A 17,284-nucleotide genomic window follows, 5' to 3' on the forward strand; every position below is an offset into this window, starting at 1 on the left:
ATTCATATATAAACCCCCCGAACCCCTCGATTAGATTCCAGTCTGTAAATCACTCCCGTGAATCTGTTATTCTACATATAAACCCCCCGAACCCCTCGATTAGATTCCAGTCTGTAACTCACTCCCGAGTATCTGTTATTCTATATATAAATCCCCCGAACCCCTCGATTAGATTCCAGTCTGTAACTCACTCCCGAGTATCTGTTATTCTATATATAAATCCCCCGAACCCCTCGATTAGATTCCAGTCTGTAACTCACTCCCGGGTATCTGTTATTCTATATATAAACCCCCAGAACCCCTCGATTAGATTCCAGTCTGTAACTCACTCCCGGGTATCTGTTATTCTATATATAAACCCCCCGAACCCCTCGATTAGATTCCAGTCTGTAACTCACTCCCGGGTATCTGTTATTCTATATATAAACCACCCGAACCCTTCGATTAGATTCCAGTCTGTAACTCACTCCCGGGTATCTGTTATTCTATATATAAACCACCCGAACCCCTCGATTAGATTCCAGCCTGTAACTCACTCCCGGGTATCTGTTATTCTATATATAAACCCCCCGAAACTCTCGATTAGCTTCCAGTCTGTAACTCACTCTCGGGTATCTGTTATTCCATATATAAACCCCCCGAACCCCTCGATTAGATTCCAGTCTGTAAATCACTCCCGTGAATCTGTTATTCTATATATAAACCGCCCGAACCCCTCGATTAGATTCCAGTCTGTAACTCACTCCCTGGTATCTGTTATTCTACATATAAACCCCCCGTAACCCTCGATTAGATTCCAGTCTGTAACTCACTCCCGGGTATCTGTTATTCTATATATAAACCCCCAGAACCCCTCGATTAGATTCCAGTCTGTAACTCACTCCCGGGTATCTGTTATTCTATATATAAACCCCCCGAACCCCTCGATTAGATTCCAGTCTGTAACTCACTCCCGGGTATCTGTTATTCTATATATAAACCACCCGAACCCTTCGATTAGATTCCAGTCTGTAACTCACTCCCGGGTATCTGTTATTCTATATATAAACCACCCGAACCCCTCGATTAGATTCCAGCCTGTAACTCACTCCCGGGTATCTGTTATTCTATATATAAACCCCCCGAAACTCTCGATTAGCTTCCAGTCTGTAACTCACTCTCGGGTATCTGTTATTCCATATATAAACCCCCCGAACCCCTCGATTAGATTCCAGTCTGTAAATCACTCCCGTGAATCTGTTATTCTATATATAAACCGCCCGAACCCCTCGATTAGATTCCAGTCTGTAACTCACTCCCTGGTATCTGTTATTCTACATATAAACCCCCCGTATCCCTCGATTAGATTCCAGTCTGTAACTCACTCCCGGGTATCTGTTATTCTATATATAAACCCGCAGAACCCCTCGATTAGATTCCAGTCTGTAACTCACTCCCGGGTATCTGTTATTCTATATATAAACCACCCGAACCCCTCGATTAGATTCCAGTCTGTACCTCACTCCCGGGTATCTGTTATTCTATATATAACCCCCCCGAACCCTTCGATTAGATTCCAGTCTGCAACTCACTCCCGGGTATCCGTTATTCTATATATAAACCACCCGAACCCCTCGATTAGATTCCAGCCTGTAGCTCACTCCCGGGTATCTGTTAATCTATATATAAACCACCCGAACCCCTCGATTAGATTCCAGCCTGTAGCTCACTCCCGGGTATCTGTTATTCTATATATAAACCACCCGAACCCCTCGATTAGATTCCAGTCTGCAACTCACTCCCGGGTATCCGTTATTCTATATATAAACCACCCGAACCCCTCGATTAGATTCCAGTCTGTAACTCACTCCCGGGTATCATTTATTCTATATATAAACCCCCCGAACCCCTCGATTAGATTCCAGGCTGCAACTCACTCCCGAGTATCTGTTATTCTATATATAAACCACCCGAATCCCTCGATTAGATTCCAGTCTGAAATCACTCCCGGGTATCTGTTATTCTATACATAATCCCCCCGAACCCCTCGATTAGATTCCAGTCTGTAACTCACTCCCGGGTATCTGTTATTCTATATATAAACCCCCCGAACCCCTCGATTAGATTCCAGTCTGTAACTCACTCCCGAGTATCTGTTATGCTATATATAAATCCCCCGAACCCCTCGATTAGATTCCACTCTGTAACTCACTCCCGGGTATCTGTTATTCTACATATAAACCCCCCCGTATCCCTCAATTAGATTCCAGTCTGTAACTCACTCCCGGGTATCTGTTATTCTATATATAAACCCCCAGAACCCCTCGATCAGATTCCAGTCTGTAACTCACTCCCGGGTATCTGTTATTCTATATATAAACCCCCCGAACCCCTCGATTAGATTCTAGTCTGTAAATCACTCCCGTGAATCTGTTATTCTATATATAAACCCCCCGAACCCCTCGATTAGATTCCAGTCTGTAACTCACTCCCGGGTATCTGTTATTCTATATATAAACCCCCCGAACCCCTCGATTAGATTCCAGTCTGTAACTCACTCCCGAGTATCTGTTATGCTATATATAAATCCCCCGAACCCCTCGATTAGATTCCACTCTGTAACTCACTCCCGGGTATCTGTTATTCTACATATAAACCCCCCATATCCCTCGATTAGATTCCAGTCTGTAACTCACTCCCGGGTATCTTTTATTCTATATATAAACCCCCAGAACCCCTCGATTAGATTCCAGTCTGTAACTCACTCCCGGGTATCTGTTATTCTATATATAAACCACCCGAACCCCTCGATTAGATTCCAGCCTGTAACTCACTCCCGGGTATCTGTTATTCTATATATAAACCCCACGAAACTCTCGATTAGCTTCCAGTCTGTAACTCACTCTCGGGTATCTGTTATTCATATATAAACCCCCCGAACCCCTCGATTAGATTCCAGTCTGTAAATCACTCCCGTGAATCTGTTATTCTACATATAAACCCCCCGAACCCCTCGATTAGATTCCAGTCTGTAACTCACTCCCGAGTATCTGTTATTCTATATATAAATCCCCCGAACCCCTCGATTAGATTCCAGTCTGTAACTCACTCCCGAGTATCTGTTATTCTATATATAAATCCCCCGAACCCCTCGATTAGATTCCAGTCTGTAACTCACTCCCGGGTATCTGTTATTCTATATATAAACCCCCAGAACCCCTCGATTAGATTCCAGTCTGTAACTCACTCCCGGGTATCTGTTATTCTATATATAAACCCCCCGAACCCCTCGATTAGATTCCAGTCTGTAACTCACTCCCGGGTATCTGTTATTCTATATATAAACCACCCGAACCCTTCGATTAGATTCCAGTCTGTAACTCACTCCCGGGTATCTGTTATTCTATATATAAACCACCCGAACCCCTCGATTAGATTCCAGCCTGTAACTCACTCCCGGGTATCTGTTATTCTATATATAAACCCCCCGAAACTCTCGATTAGCTTCCAGTCTGTAACTCACTCTCGGGTATCTGTTATTCCATATATAAACCCCCCGAACCCCTCGATTAGATTCCAGTCTGTAAATCACTCCCGTGAATCTGTTATTCTATATATAAACCGCCCGAACCCCTCGATTAGATTCCAGTCTGTAACTCACTCCCTGGTATCTGTTATTCTACATATAAACCCCCCGTATCCCTCGATTAGATTCCAGTCTGTAACTCACTCCCGGGTATCTGTTATTCTATATATAAACCCGCAGAACCCCTCGATTAGATTCCAGTCTGTAACTCACTCCCGGGTATCTGTTATTCTATATATAAACCACCCGAACCCCTCGATTAGATTCCAGCCTGTAACTCACTCCCGGGTATCTGTTATTCTATATATAAACCCCCCGAAACTCTCGATTAGCTTCCAGTCTGTAACTCACTCTCGGGTATCTGTTATTCCATATATAAACCCCCCGAACCCCTCGATTAGATTCCAGTCTGTAAATCACTCCCGTGAATCTGTTATTCTACATATAAACCCCCCGAACCCCTCGATTAGATTCCAGTCTGTAACTCACTCCCGAGTATCTGTTATTCTATATATAAATCCCCCGAACCCCTCGATTAGATTCCAGTCTGTAACTCACTCCCGAGTATCTGTTATTCTATATATAAATCCCCCGAACCCCTCGATTAGATTCCAGCCTGTAACTCACTCCCGGGTATCTGTTATTCTCTATATAAACCCCCCGAAACTCTCGATTAGCTTCCAGTCTGTAACTCACTCTCGGGTATCTGTTATTCCATATATAAACCCCCCGAACCCCTCGATTAGATTCCAGTCTGTTACTCACTCCCGTGAATCTGTTATTCTATATATAAACCCCCCGAACCCCTCGATTAGATTCCAGTCTGTAACTCACTCCCGGGTATCTGTTATTCTATATATAAACCCCCCGAACCCATCGATTAGATTCCAGTCTGTAACTCACTCCCGAGTATCTGTTATTCTATATATAAATCCCCCGAACCCCTCGATTAGATTCCACTCTGTAACTCACTCCCGGGTATCTGTTATTCTATATATGAACCCCCAGAACCCCTCGATTAGATTCCACTCTGTAACTCACTCCCGGGGATCTGTTATTCTATATATAAACCCCCCGAACCCCTCGATTAGATTCCAGTCTGTAACTCACTCCCGAGTATCTGTTATTCTATATATAAACCCCCCGAACCCCTCGATTAGATTCCAGTCTGTAACTCACTCCCGGGTATCTGTTATTCTATATATAACCCCCCCGAACCCTTCGATTAGATTCCAGTCTGTAACTCACTCCCGGGTATCTGTTATTCTATATATAAACCACCCGAATCCCTCGATTAGATTCCAGTCTGTAACTCACTCTCGGGTATCTGTTATTCCATATATAAACCACCCGAACCCCTCGATTAGATTCCAGTCTGTAACTCACTCCCGGGTATCGGTTATTCTATATATAAACCACCCGAACCCCTCGATTAGATTCCAGCCTGTAACTCACTCCCGGGTATCTGTTATTCTTTATATAAACCCCCCGAACCCCTCGATTAGATTCCAGCCTGTAACTCACTCCCGGGTATCTGTTATTCTATATATAAACCCCCCGAACCCCTCGATTAGATTCCAGTCTGTAACTCACTCCCGAGTATCTGTTATTCTATATATAAACCCCCCGAACCCCTCGATTAGATTCCAGTCTGTAACTCACTCCCGGGTATCTGTTATTCTATATATAAACCACCCGAATCCCTCGATTAGATTCCAGTCTGTAACTCACTCTCGGGTATCTGTTATTCCATATATAAACCACCCGAACCCCTCGATTAGATTCCACTCTGTAACTCACTCCCGGGTATCTGTTATTCTATATGTAAACCCCCCGAACCCCTCGATTAGATTCCAGTCTGTAACTCACTCTCGGGTATCTGTTATTCTATATCACCCCCCCGAACCCCTCGATTAGATTCCAGTCTGTAACTCACTCCCGGGTATCTGTTATTCTACATGTAAACCACCCGAACCCCTCGATTAGATTCCAGCCTGTAACTCACTCCCGGGTATCTGTTATTCTATATATAAACCACCCGAACCCCTCAATTAGATTCCAGTCTGTAACTCACTCCCTGGTATCTGTTATTCCATATATAAACTCCCCGAACCCCTCGATTAGATTGCAGTCTGTAACTCACTCCCAGGTATCTGTTATTCTATATATAAACCCCCCGAACCCCTCGATTAGATTCCATTCTGTAACTCACTCCCGGGTATCTGTTTTGCTATATATAAACCACCCGAACCCCTCGATTAGATTCCAGCCTGTAACTCACTCCCTGGTATCTGTTATTCCATATATAAACCCCCCGGACCCCTCGATTAGATTCCAGTCTGTAACTCACTCCCGGGTATCTGTTATTCTATATATAAACCACCCGAATCCCTCGATTAGATTCCAGTCTGTAACTCACTCTCGGGTATCTGTTATTCCATATATAAACCACCCGAACCCCTCGATTCGATTCCAGTCTGTAACTCACTACCGGGTATCTGTTATTCTATCTATAAACCCCCATACCCCTCGATTAGATTCCAGTCTGTAACTCACTCCCGAGTATCTGTTATTCTATATATAAACCCCCCGAACCCCTCGATTAGATTCCAGTCTGTAACTCACTCCCGGGTATCTGTTATGCTATATATAAACCCCCCGAACCCCTCGATTAGATCCCAGTCTGTAACTCACTCCCGGGTATCTGTTATTCTATATATAAATCCCCCGAACCCCTCGATTAGATTCCACTCTGTACCTCACTCCCGAGTATCTGTTAATCTATATATAAATCCCCCGAACCCCTCGATTAGATCCCAGTCTGTAACTCACTCCCGGGTATCTGTTATTCTATATATAAACCCCCCGAACCCCTCGATAAGATTCCAGTCTGTAACTCACTCCCGGGTATCTGTTATTCTATATATAAACCCCCCGAACCACTCGATAAGATTCCAGTCTGTAACTCACTCCCGGGTATCTGTTATTCTATATATAACCCCTTTGAACCCTTCGATTAGATTCCAGTCTGTAACTCACTCCCGGGTATCTGTTATTCTATATATAAAGCACCCGAACCCCTCGATTAGATTCCAGCCTGTAACTCACTCCCGGGTATCTGTTATTCTATATATAAACCCCCCGAACCCCTCGATTAGATTCCAGCCTGTAACTCACTCCCGGGTATCTGTTATTCTATATATAAACCCCCCGAACCCCTCGATTAGATTCCAGTCTGTAACTCACTCCCGAGTATCTGTTATTCTATATATAAACCCCCCGAACTGCTCGATTAGATTCCACTCTGTAACTCACTCCCGGGTATCTGTTATTCTATATATAAACCCCCCGAACCCCTCAATTAGATTCCAGTCTGTAACTCACTCCCGGGTATCTGTTATTCGATACATAATCCCCCCGAACCCCTCGATTAGATTCCAGTCTGTACCTCACTCCCGGGTATCTGTTATTCTATATATAAACCACCTGAACCCCTCGATTAGATTCCAGCGTGTAACTCACTCCCGGGTATCTGTTATTCTCTATATAAACCCCCCGAAACTCTCGATTAGCTTCCAGTCTGTAACTCACTCTCGGGTATCTGTTCTTCCATATATAAACCCCCCGAACCCCTCGATTAGATTCCAGTCTGTAACTCACTCCCGTGAATCTGTTATTCTATATATAAACCCCCCGAACCCCTCGATTAGATTTCAGTCTGTAACTCACTCCCGGGTATCTGTTATTCTATATATAAGCCCCCCGAACCCCTCGATTAGATTCCAGTCTGTAACTCACTCCCGAGTATCTGTTATTCTATATATAAATCCCCCGAACCCCTCGATTAGATTCCACTCTGTAACTCACTCCCGGGTATCTGTTATTCTATATATAAACCCCCAGAACCCCTCGATTAGATTCCAGTCTGTAACTCACTCCCGAGTATCTGTTATTCTATATATAAACCCCCCGAACCCCTCGATTGGATTCCACTCTGTAACTCACTACCGGGTATCTGTTATTCTATATATAAACCCCCCGAACCCCTCGATTAGATTCCAGTCTGTAACTCACTCCCGGGTATCTGTTATTCTATATATAACCCCCCCGAACCCTTCGATTAGATTCCAGTCTGTAACTCACTCCCGGGTATCTGTTATTCTATATATAAACCACCCGAACCCCTCGATTAGATTCCAGCCTGTAACTCACTCCCGGGTATCTGTTATTCCATATATAAACCCCCCGAACCCCTCGATTAGATTCCAGCCTGTAACTCACTCCCGGGTATCTGTTATTCTATATATAAACCCCCCGAACCCCTCGATTAGATTCCACTCTGTAACTCACTCCCTAGTATCTGTTATTCTATATATAAACCCCCCGAACCCCTCGATTAGATTCCAGCCTGTAACTCACTCCCGGGTATCTGTTATTCTATATATAACCCCCCCGAACCCTTCGATTAGATTCCAGTCTGTAACTCACTCCCGGGTATCTGTTATTCGATATGTAAACCACCCGAATCCCTCGATTAGATTCCAGTCTGTAACTCACTCTCGGGTATCTGTTATTCCATATATCAACCACCCGAACCCCTCGATTAGATTCCAGTCTGTAACTCACTCCCGGGTATCTGTTATTCTCTATGTAAACCCCCCGAACCCCTCGATTAGATTCCAGTCTGTAACTCACTCCCGAGTATCTGTTATTCTATATATAAACCCCCCGAACCCCTCGATTAGATTCCAGTCTGTGACTCACTCCCGGGTATCGGTTATTCTATATATAAACCCCCCGAACCCCTCGATTAGATTCCAGTCTGCAACTCACTCCCGGGTATCTGTTATTCTATATATAAACCACCTGAACCCTTCGATTAGATTCCAGTCTGTAACTCACTCCCGGGTATCTGTTATTCTATATATAAACCACCCGAACCCCTCGATTAGATTCCAGCCTGTAACTCACTCCCGGGTATCTGTTATTCTATATATAAACCCTCCGAACCCCTCGATTAGATTCCAGCCTGTAACTCACTCCTGGGTATCTGTTATTCTATATATAAACCCCCCCGAACCCCTCGATTAGATTCCAGTCTGTAACTCACTCCCGGGTATCTGTTATTCTATATATAAACCCCCCGAACCCCTTGATTAGATTCCAGTCTGTAACTCACTCCCGAGTTTCTGTTATTCTATATATAAACCCCCCGAACCCCTCGATTAGATTCCAGTCTGTAACTCACTCCCGGGTATCTGTTATTCGATACATAATCCCCCCGAACCCCTCGATTAGATTCCTGTCTGTACCTCACTCCCGGGTATCTGTTATTCTATATATAAACCACCCGAACCCCTCGATTAGATTCCAGCCTGTAACTCACTCCCGGGTATCTGTTATTCTATATATAAACCCCCCGAAACTCTCGATTAGCTTCCAGTCTGTAACTCACTCTCGGGTATCTGTTATTCCATATATAAACCCCCCGAACCCCTCGATTAGATTCCAGTCTGTAAATCACTCCCGTGAATCTGTTATTCTATATATAAACCCCCCGAACCCCTCGATTAGATTCCAGTCTGTAACTCACTCCCTGGTATCTGTTATTCTACATATAAACCCCCCGTATCCCTCGATTAGATTCCAGTCTGTAACTCACCTCCGGGTATCTGTTATTCTATATATAAACCCCCAGAACCCCTCGATTAGATTCCAGTCTGTAACTCACTCCCGGGTATCTGTTATTCTATATATAAACCACCCGAACCCCTCGATTAGATTCCAGCCTGTAACTCACTCCCGGGTATCTGTTATTCTATATATAAACCCCCCGAAACTCTCGATTAGCTTCCAGTCTGTAACTCACTCTCGGGTATCTGTTATTCTATCTCACCCCCCCCGAACCCCTCGATTAGATTCCAGTCTGTAACTCACTCCCGGGTATCTGTTATTCTATATATAAACCACCCGAACCCCTCAATTAGATTCCAGTCTGTAACTCACTCCCTGGTATCTGTTATTCTATATGTAAACCCCCCGAACCCCTCGATTAGATTCCAGTCTGTAACTCACTCCCGGGTATCTGTTATTCTATATATAAACCACCCGAACCCCTCGATTAGATTCCAGTCTGTAACTCACTCCCGGGTATCTGTTATTCTATATATAAACCACCCGAACCCCTCGATTAGATTCCAGCCTGTAACTCACTCCCTGGTATCTGTTATTCCATATATAAACCCCCCGAACCCCTCGATTAGATTCCAGTCTGTAACTCACTACCGGGTATCTGTTATTCTATCGATAAACCCCCATACCCCTCGATCAGATTCCAGTCTGTAACTCACTCCCGGGTATCTGTTATGCTATATATAAACCACCCGAACCCCTCGATTAGATTCCAGTCTCTAACTCACTCCCGGGTATCTGTTATTCTATATATAAACCCCCCGAACCCCTCGATTAGATTCCACTCTGTAACTCACTCCCGGGTATCTGTTATTCTATATATAAACCCCCCGAACCCCTCGATTAGATTCCAGTCTGTAACTCACTCCCGAGTATCTGTTATTCTATATGTAAATCCCCCGAACCCCTCGATTAGATTCCACCCTGTAACTCACTCGCGGGTATCTGTTATTCTACATATAAACCCCCCGTATCCCTCGATTAGATTCCAGTCTGCAACTCACTCCCGGGTATCTGTTATTCTATATATAAACCCCCAGAACCCCTCGATTAGATTCCAGTCTGTAACTCACTCCCGGGTATCTGTTATTCTATATATAAACCACCCGAACCCCTCGATTAGATTCCAGCCTGTAACTCACTCCCGGGTATCTGTTATTCCATACATAAACCCCCCGAACCTCTCGATTAGATTCCAGTCTGTAAATCACTCCCGTGAATCTGTTATTCTACATATAAACCCCCCGAACCCCTCGATTAGATTCCAGTCTGTAACTCACTCCCGAGTATCTGTTATTCTATATATAAATCCCCCGAACCCCTCGATTAGATTCCAGCCTGTAACTCACTCCCGGGTATCTGTTATTCTCTATATAAACCCCCCGAAACTCTCGATTAGCTTCCAGTCTGTTACTCACTCCCGTGAATCTGTTATTCTATATATAAACCCCCCGAACCCCTCGATTAGATTCCAGTCTGTAACTCACTCCCGGGTATCTGTTATTCTATGTATAAACCCCCCGAACCCATCGATTAGATTCCAGTCTGTAACTCACTCCCGAGTATCTGTTATTCTATATATAAACCACCCGAACCCCTCGATTAGATTCCAGTCTGTAACTCACTCCCGGGTATCTGTTATTCTATATATAAATCCCCCGAACCCCTCGATTAGATTCCACTCTGTAACTCACTCCCGGGTATCTGTTATTCTATATATGAACCCCCAGAACCCCTCGATTAGATTCCACTCTGTAACTCACTCCCGGGGATCTGTTATTCTATATATAAACCCCCCGAACCCCTCGATTAGATTCCAGCCTGTAACTCACTCCCGGGTATCTGTTATTCCATATATAAACCCCCCGAACCTCTCGATTAGATTCCAGTCTGTAAATCACTCCCGTGAATCTGTTATTCTACATATAAACCCCCCGAACCCCTCGATTAGATTCCAGTCTGTAACTCACTCCCGAGTATCTGTTATTCTATATATAAATCCCCCGAACCCCTCGATTAGATTCCAGTCTGTAACTCACTCCCGAGTATCTGTTATTCTATATATAAATCCCCCGAACCCCTCGATTAGATTCCAGCCTGTAACTCACTCCCGGGTATCTGTTATTCTCTATATAAACCCCCCGAAACTCTCGATTAGCTTCCAGTCAGTAACTCACTCTCGGGTATCTGTTATTCCATATATAAACCCCCCGAACCCCTCGATTAGATTCCAGTCTGTTACTCACTCCCGTGAATCTGTTATTCTATATATAAACCCCCCGAACCCCTCGATTAGATTCCAGTCTGTAACTCACTCCCGGGTATCTGTTATTCTATATATAAACCCCCCGAACCCATCGATTAGATTCCAGTCTGTAACTCACTCCCGAGTATCTGTTATTCTATATATAAACCCCCCGAACCCCTCGATTAGATTCCAGTCTGTAACTCACTCCCGGGTATCTGTTATTCTATATATAACCCCCCCGAACCCTTCGATTAGATTCCAGTCTGTAACTCACTCCCGGGTATCTGTTATTCTTTATATAAACCCCCCGAACCCCTCGATTAGATTCCAGTCTGTAACTCACTCCCGGGTATCTGTTATTCTATATATAAACCCCCCGAACCCCTCGATTAGATTCCAGTCTGTAACTCACTCCCGGGTATCTGTTATTCTATATATAAACTCCCCGAACCCCTCGATTAGATTCCAGTCTGTAACCCATGCCCGGGTATCTGTTATTCTATATATAAACCACCCGAATCCCTCGATTAGATTCCAGTCTGTAACTCACTCTCGGGTATCTGTTATTCCATATATAAACCACCCGAACCCCTCGATTAGATTCCAGTCTGTAACTCACTCCCGGGTATCGGTTATTCTATATATAAACCACCCGAACCCCTCGATTAGATTCCAGCCTGTAACTCACTCCCGGGTATCTGTTATTCTTTATATAAACCCCCCGAACCCCTCGATTAGATTCCAGTCTGTAACTCACTCCCGGGTATCTGTTATTCTATATATAAACCCCCCGAACCCCTCGATTAGATTCCAGTCTGTAACTCACTCCCGAGTATCTGTTATTCTATATATAAACCCCCCGAACCCCTCGATTAGATTCCAGTCTGTAACTCACTCCCGGGTATCTGTTATTCTATATATAACCCCCCCGAACCCTTCGATTAGATTCCAGTCTGTAACTCACTCCCGGGTATCTGTTATTCTATATATAAACCACCCGAATCCCTCGATTAGATTCCAGTCTGTAACTCACTCTCGGGTATCTGTTATTCCATATATAAACCACCCGAACCCCTCGATTAGATTCCAGTCTGTAACTCACTCCCGGGTATCGGTTATTCTATATATAAACCCCCCGAACCCCTCGATTAGATTCCAGTCTGTAACTCACTCCCGAGTATCTGTTATTCTATATATAAACCCCCCGAACCCCTCGATTAGATTCCACTCTGTAACTCACTCCCGGGTATCTGTTATTCTATATGTAAACCCCCCGAACCCCTCGATTAGATTCCAGTCTGTAACTCACTCTCGGGTATCTGTTATTCTATATCACCCCCCCGAACCCCTCGATTAGATTCCAGTCTGTAACTCACTCCCGGGTATCTGTTATTCTACATGTAAACCACCCGAACCCCTCGATTAGATTCCAGCCTGTAACTCACTCCCGGGTATCTGTTATTCTATATATAAACCACCCGAACCCCTCAATTAGATTCCAGTCTGTAACTCACTCCCTGGTATCTGTTATTCCATATATAAACTCCCCGAACCCCTCGATTAGATTGCAGTCTGTAACTCACTCCCAGGTATCTGTTATTCTATATATAAACCCCCCGAACCCCTCGATTAGATTCCATTCTGTAACTCACTCCCGGGTATCTGTTTTGCTATATATAAACCACCCGAACCCCTCGATTAGATTCCAGCCTGTAACTCACTCCCTGGTATCTGTTATTCCATATATAGACCCCCCGAACCCCTCGATTAGATTCCAGTCTGTAACTCACTCCCGGGTATCTGTTATTCTATATATAAACCACCCGAATCCCTCGATTAGATTCCAGTCTGTAACTCACTCTCGGGTATCTGTTATTCCATATATAAACCACCCGAACCCCTCGATTAGATTCCAGTCTGTAACTCACTCCCGGGTATCGGTTATTCTATATATAAACCCCCCGAACCCCTCGATTAGATTCCAGTCTGTAACTCACTCCCGGGTATCTGTTATTCTATATATAAACCCCCCGAACCCCTCGATTAGATTCCACTCTGTAACTCACTCCCGGGTATCTGTTATTCTATATGTAAACCCCCCGAACCCCTCGATTAGATTCCAGTCTGTAACTCACTCTCAGGTATCTGTTATTCTATATCACCCCCCCGAACCCCTCGATTAGATTCCAGTCTGTAACTCACTCCCGGGTATCTGTTATTCTATATATAAACCACCCGAACCCCTCAATTAGATTCCAGTCTGTAACTCACTCCCGGGTATCTGTTATTCTACATGTAAACCACCCGAACCCCTCGATTAGATTCCAGCCTGTAACTCACTCCCGGGTATCTGTTATTCTATATATAAACCACCCGAACCCCTCAATTAGATTCCAGTCTGTAACTCACTCCCTGGTATCTGTTATTCCATATATAAACTCCCCGAACCCCTCGATTAGATTGCAGTCTGTAACTCACTCCCAGGTATCTGTTATTCTATATATAAACCCCCTGAACCCCTCGATTAGATTCCATTCTGTAACTCACTCCCGGGTATCTGTTTTGCTATATATAAACCACCCGAACCCCTCGATTAGATTCCAGCCTGTAACTCACTCCCTGGTATCTGTTATTCCATATATAAACCCCCCCGAACCCCTCGATTAGATTCCAGTCTGTAACTCACTACCGGGTATCTGTTATTCTATCTATAAACCCCCATACCCCTCGATCAGATTCCAGTCTGTAACTCACTCCCGGGTATCTGTTATGCTATATATAAACCCCCCGAACCCCTCGATTAGATCCCAGTCTGTAACTCACTCCCGGGTATCTGTTATTCTATATATAAACCCCCCGAACCCCTCGATAAGATTCCAGTCTGTAACTCACTCCCGAGTATCTGTTACTCTATATATAAATCCCCCGAACCCCTCGATTAGATTCCACTCTGTAACTCACTCCCGAGTATCTGTTATTCTATATATAAATCCCCCGAACCCCTCGATTAGATTCCAGTCTGTAACTCACTCCCGGGTATCTGATATTCTATATATAAACCACCCAATCCCTCGATTAGATTCCAGTCTGTAACTCACTCCCGGGTATCTGTTATTCTATATATAAACCCCCCGAACCCCTCGATAAGATTCCAGTCTGTAACTCACTCCCGGGTATCTGTTATTCTATATATAAACCCCCCGAACCCCTCGATAAGATTCCAGTCTGTAACTCACTCCCGGGTATCTGTTATTCTATATATAAACCACCCGAACCCCTCGATTAGATTCCAGCCTGTAACTCACTCCCGGGTATCTGTTATTCTATATATAAACCCCCCGAACCCCTCGATTAGATTCCAGCCTGTAACTCACTCCCGGGTATCTGTTATTCTATATATAAACCCCCCGAACCCCTCGATTAGATTCCAGTCTGTAACTCACTCCCGAGTATCTGTTATTCTATATATAAACCCCCCGAACTGCTCGATTAGATTCCACTCTGTAACTCACTCCCGGGTATCTGTTATTCTATATATAAACCCCCCGAACCCCTCGATTAGATTCCAGTCTGTAACTCACTCCCGGGTATCTGTTATTCGATACATAATCCGCCCGAACCCCTCGATTAGATTCCAGTCTGTACCTCACTCCCGGGTATCTGTTATTCTATATATAAACCACCTGAACCCCTCGATTAGATTCCAGCGTGTAACTCACTCCCGGGTATCTGTTATTCTCTATATAAACCCCCCGAAACTCTCGATTAGCTTCCAGTCTGTAACTCACTCTCGGGTATCTGTTATTCCATATATAAACCCCCCGAACCCCTCGATTAGATTCCAGTCTGTAACTCACTCCCGTGAATCTGTTATTCTATATATAAACCCCCCGAACCCCTTGATTAGATTCCAGTCTGTAACTCACTCCCGGGTATCTGTTATTCTATATATAAACCCCCCGAACCCCTCGATTAGATTCCAGTCTGTAACTCACTCCCGAGTATCTGTTATTCTATATATAAATCCCCCGAACCCCTCGATTAGATTCCACTCTGTAACTCACTCCCGGGTATCTGTTATTCTATATAAAAACCCCCAGAACCCCTCGATTAGATTCCAGTCTGTAACTCACTCCCGGGTATCTGTTATTCTATATATAAACCCCCCGAACCCCTCGATTAGATTCCATTCTGTAACTCACTCCCGAGTATCTGTTATTCTATATATAAACCCCCCGAACCCCTCGATTGGATTCCACTCTGTAACTCACTCCCGGGGATCTGTTATTCTATATATAAACCCCCCGAACCCTTCGATTTGATTCCAGTCTGTAACTCACTCCCGGGTATCTGTTATTCTATATATAACCCCCCCGAACCCTTCGATTAGATTCCAGTCTGTAACTCACTCCCGGGTATCTGTTATTCTATATATAAACCACCCGAACCCCTCGATTAGATTCCAGCCTGTAACTCACTCCCGGGTATCTGTTATTCTATATATAAACCCCCCGAACCCCTCGATTAGATTCCAGCCTGTAACTCACTCCCGGGTATCTGTTATTCTATATATAAACCCCCCGAACCCCTCGATTAGATTCCACTCTGTAACTCACTCCCGAGTATCTGTTATTCTATATATAAACCCCCCGAACCCCTCGATTAGATTCCAGTCTGTAACTCACTCCCGGGTATCTGTTATTCTATATATAACCCCCCCGAACCCTTCGATTAGATTCCAGTCTGTAACTCACTCCCGGGTATCTGTTATTCTATATGTAAACCACCCGAATCCCTCGATTAGATTCCAGTCTGTAACTCACTCTCGGGTATCTGTTATTCCATATATCAACCACCCGAACCCCTCGATTAGATTCCAGTCTGTAACTCACTCCCGGGTATCTGTTATTCTCTATGTAAACCACCCGAACCCCTCGATTAGATTCCACTCTGTAACTCATTCCCGGGTATCTGTTATTCTATATGTAAACCCCCCGAACCCCTCGATTAGATTCCAGTCTGTAACTCACTCTCGGGTATCTGTTATTCTATCTCACCCCCCCGAACCCCTCGATTAGATTCCAGTCTGTAACTCACTCCCGGGTATCTGTTATTCTATATATAAACCACCCGAACCCCTCAATTAGATTCCAGTCTGTAACTCACTCCCTGGTATCTGTTATTCTATATGTAAACTCCCCGAACCCCTCGATTAGATTCCAGTCTGTAACTCACTCCCGGGTATCTGTTATTCTATATATAAACCACCCGAACCCCTCGATTAGATTCCAGTCTGTAACTCACTCCCGGGTATCTGTTATTCTATATATAAACCACCCGAACCCCTCGATTAGATTCCAGCCTGTAACTCACTCCCTGGTATCTGTTATTCCATATATAAACCCCCCGAACCCCTCGATTAGATTCCAGTCTGTAACTCACTACCGGGTATCTGTTATTCTATCTATAAACCCCCCGAACCCCTCGATTAGATTCCAGTCTGTAACTCACTCCCGGGTATCTGTTATGCTATATATAAACCCCCCGAACCCCTCGATTAGATTCCAGTCTCTAACTCACTCCCGGGTATCTGTTATTCTATATATAAACCCCCTGAACCCCTTGATTAGATTCCAGTCTGTAACTCACTCCCGGGTATCTGTTATGCTATATATAAACCCCCCGAACCCCTCGATTAGATTCCAGTCTCTAATTCACTCCCGGGTATCTGTTATTCTATATATAAACCCCCTGAACCCCTTGATTAGATTCCAGTCTGT

General features: G+C 44.3%; 1 protein-coding gene across 1 annotated transcript in view; it reads right to left on the bottom strand.

Moving 5' to 3' along the window:
• Positions 1–17,284, bottom strand: part of LOC137385079 (equilibrative nucleobase transporter 1-like) — a 97,261-nt gene that overhangs the window by 57,291 nt on the left and 22,686 nt on the right. The window lies entirely within an intron of this gene.

This window comes from Heterodontus francisci, chromosome 28 (assembly GCF_036365525.1).
Source record: "Heterodontus francisci isolate sHetFra1 chromosome 28, sHetFra1.hap1, whole genome shotgun sequence".
NCBI lineage: Eukaryota > Metazoa > Chordata > Chondrichthyes > Heterodontiformes > Heterodontidae > Heterodontus > Heterodontus francisci.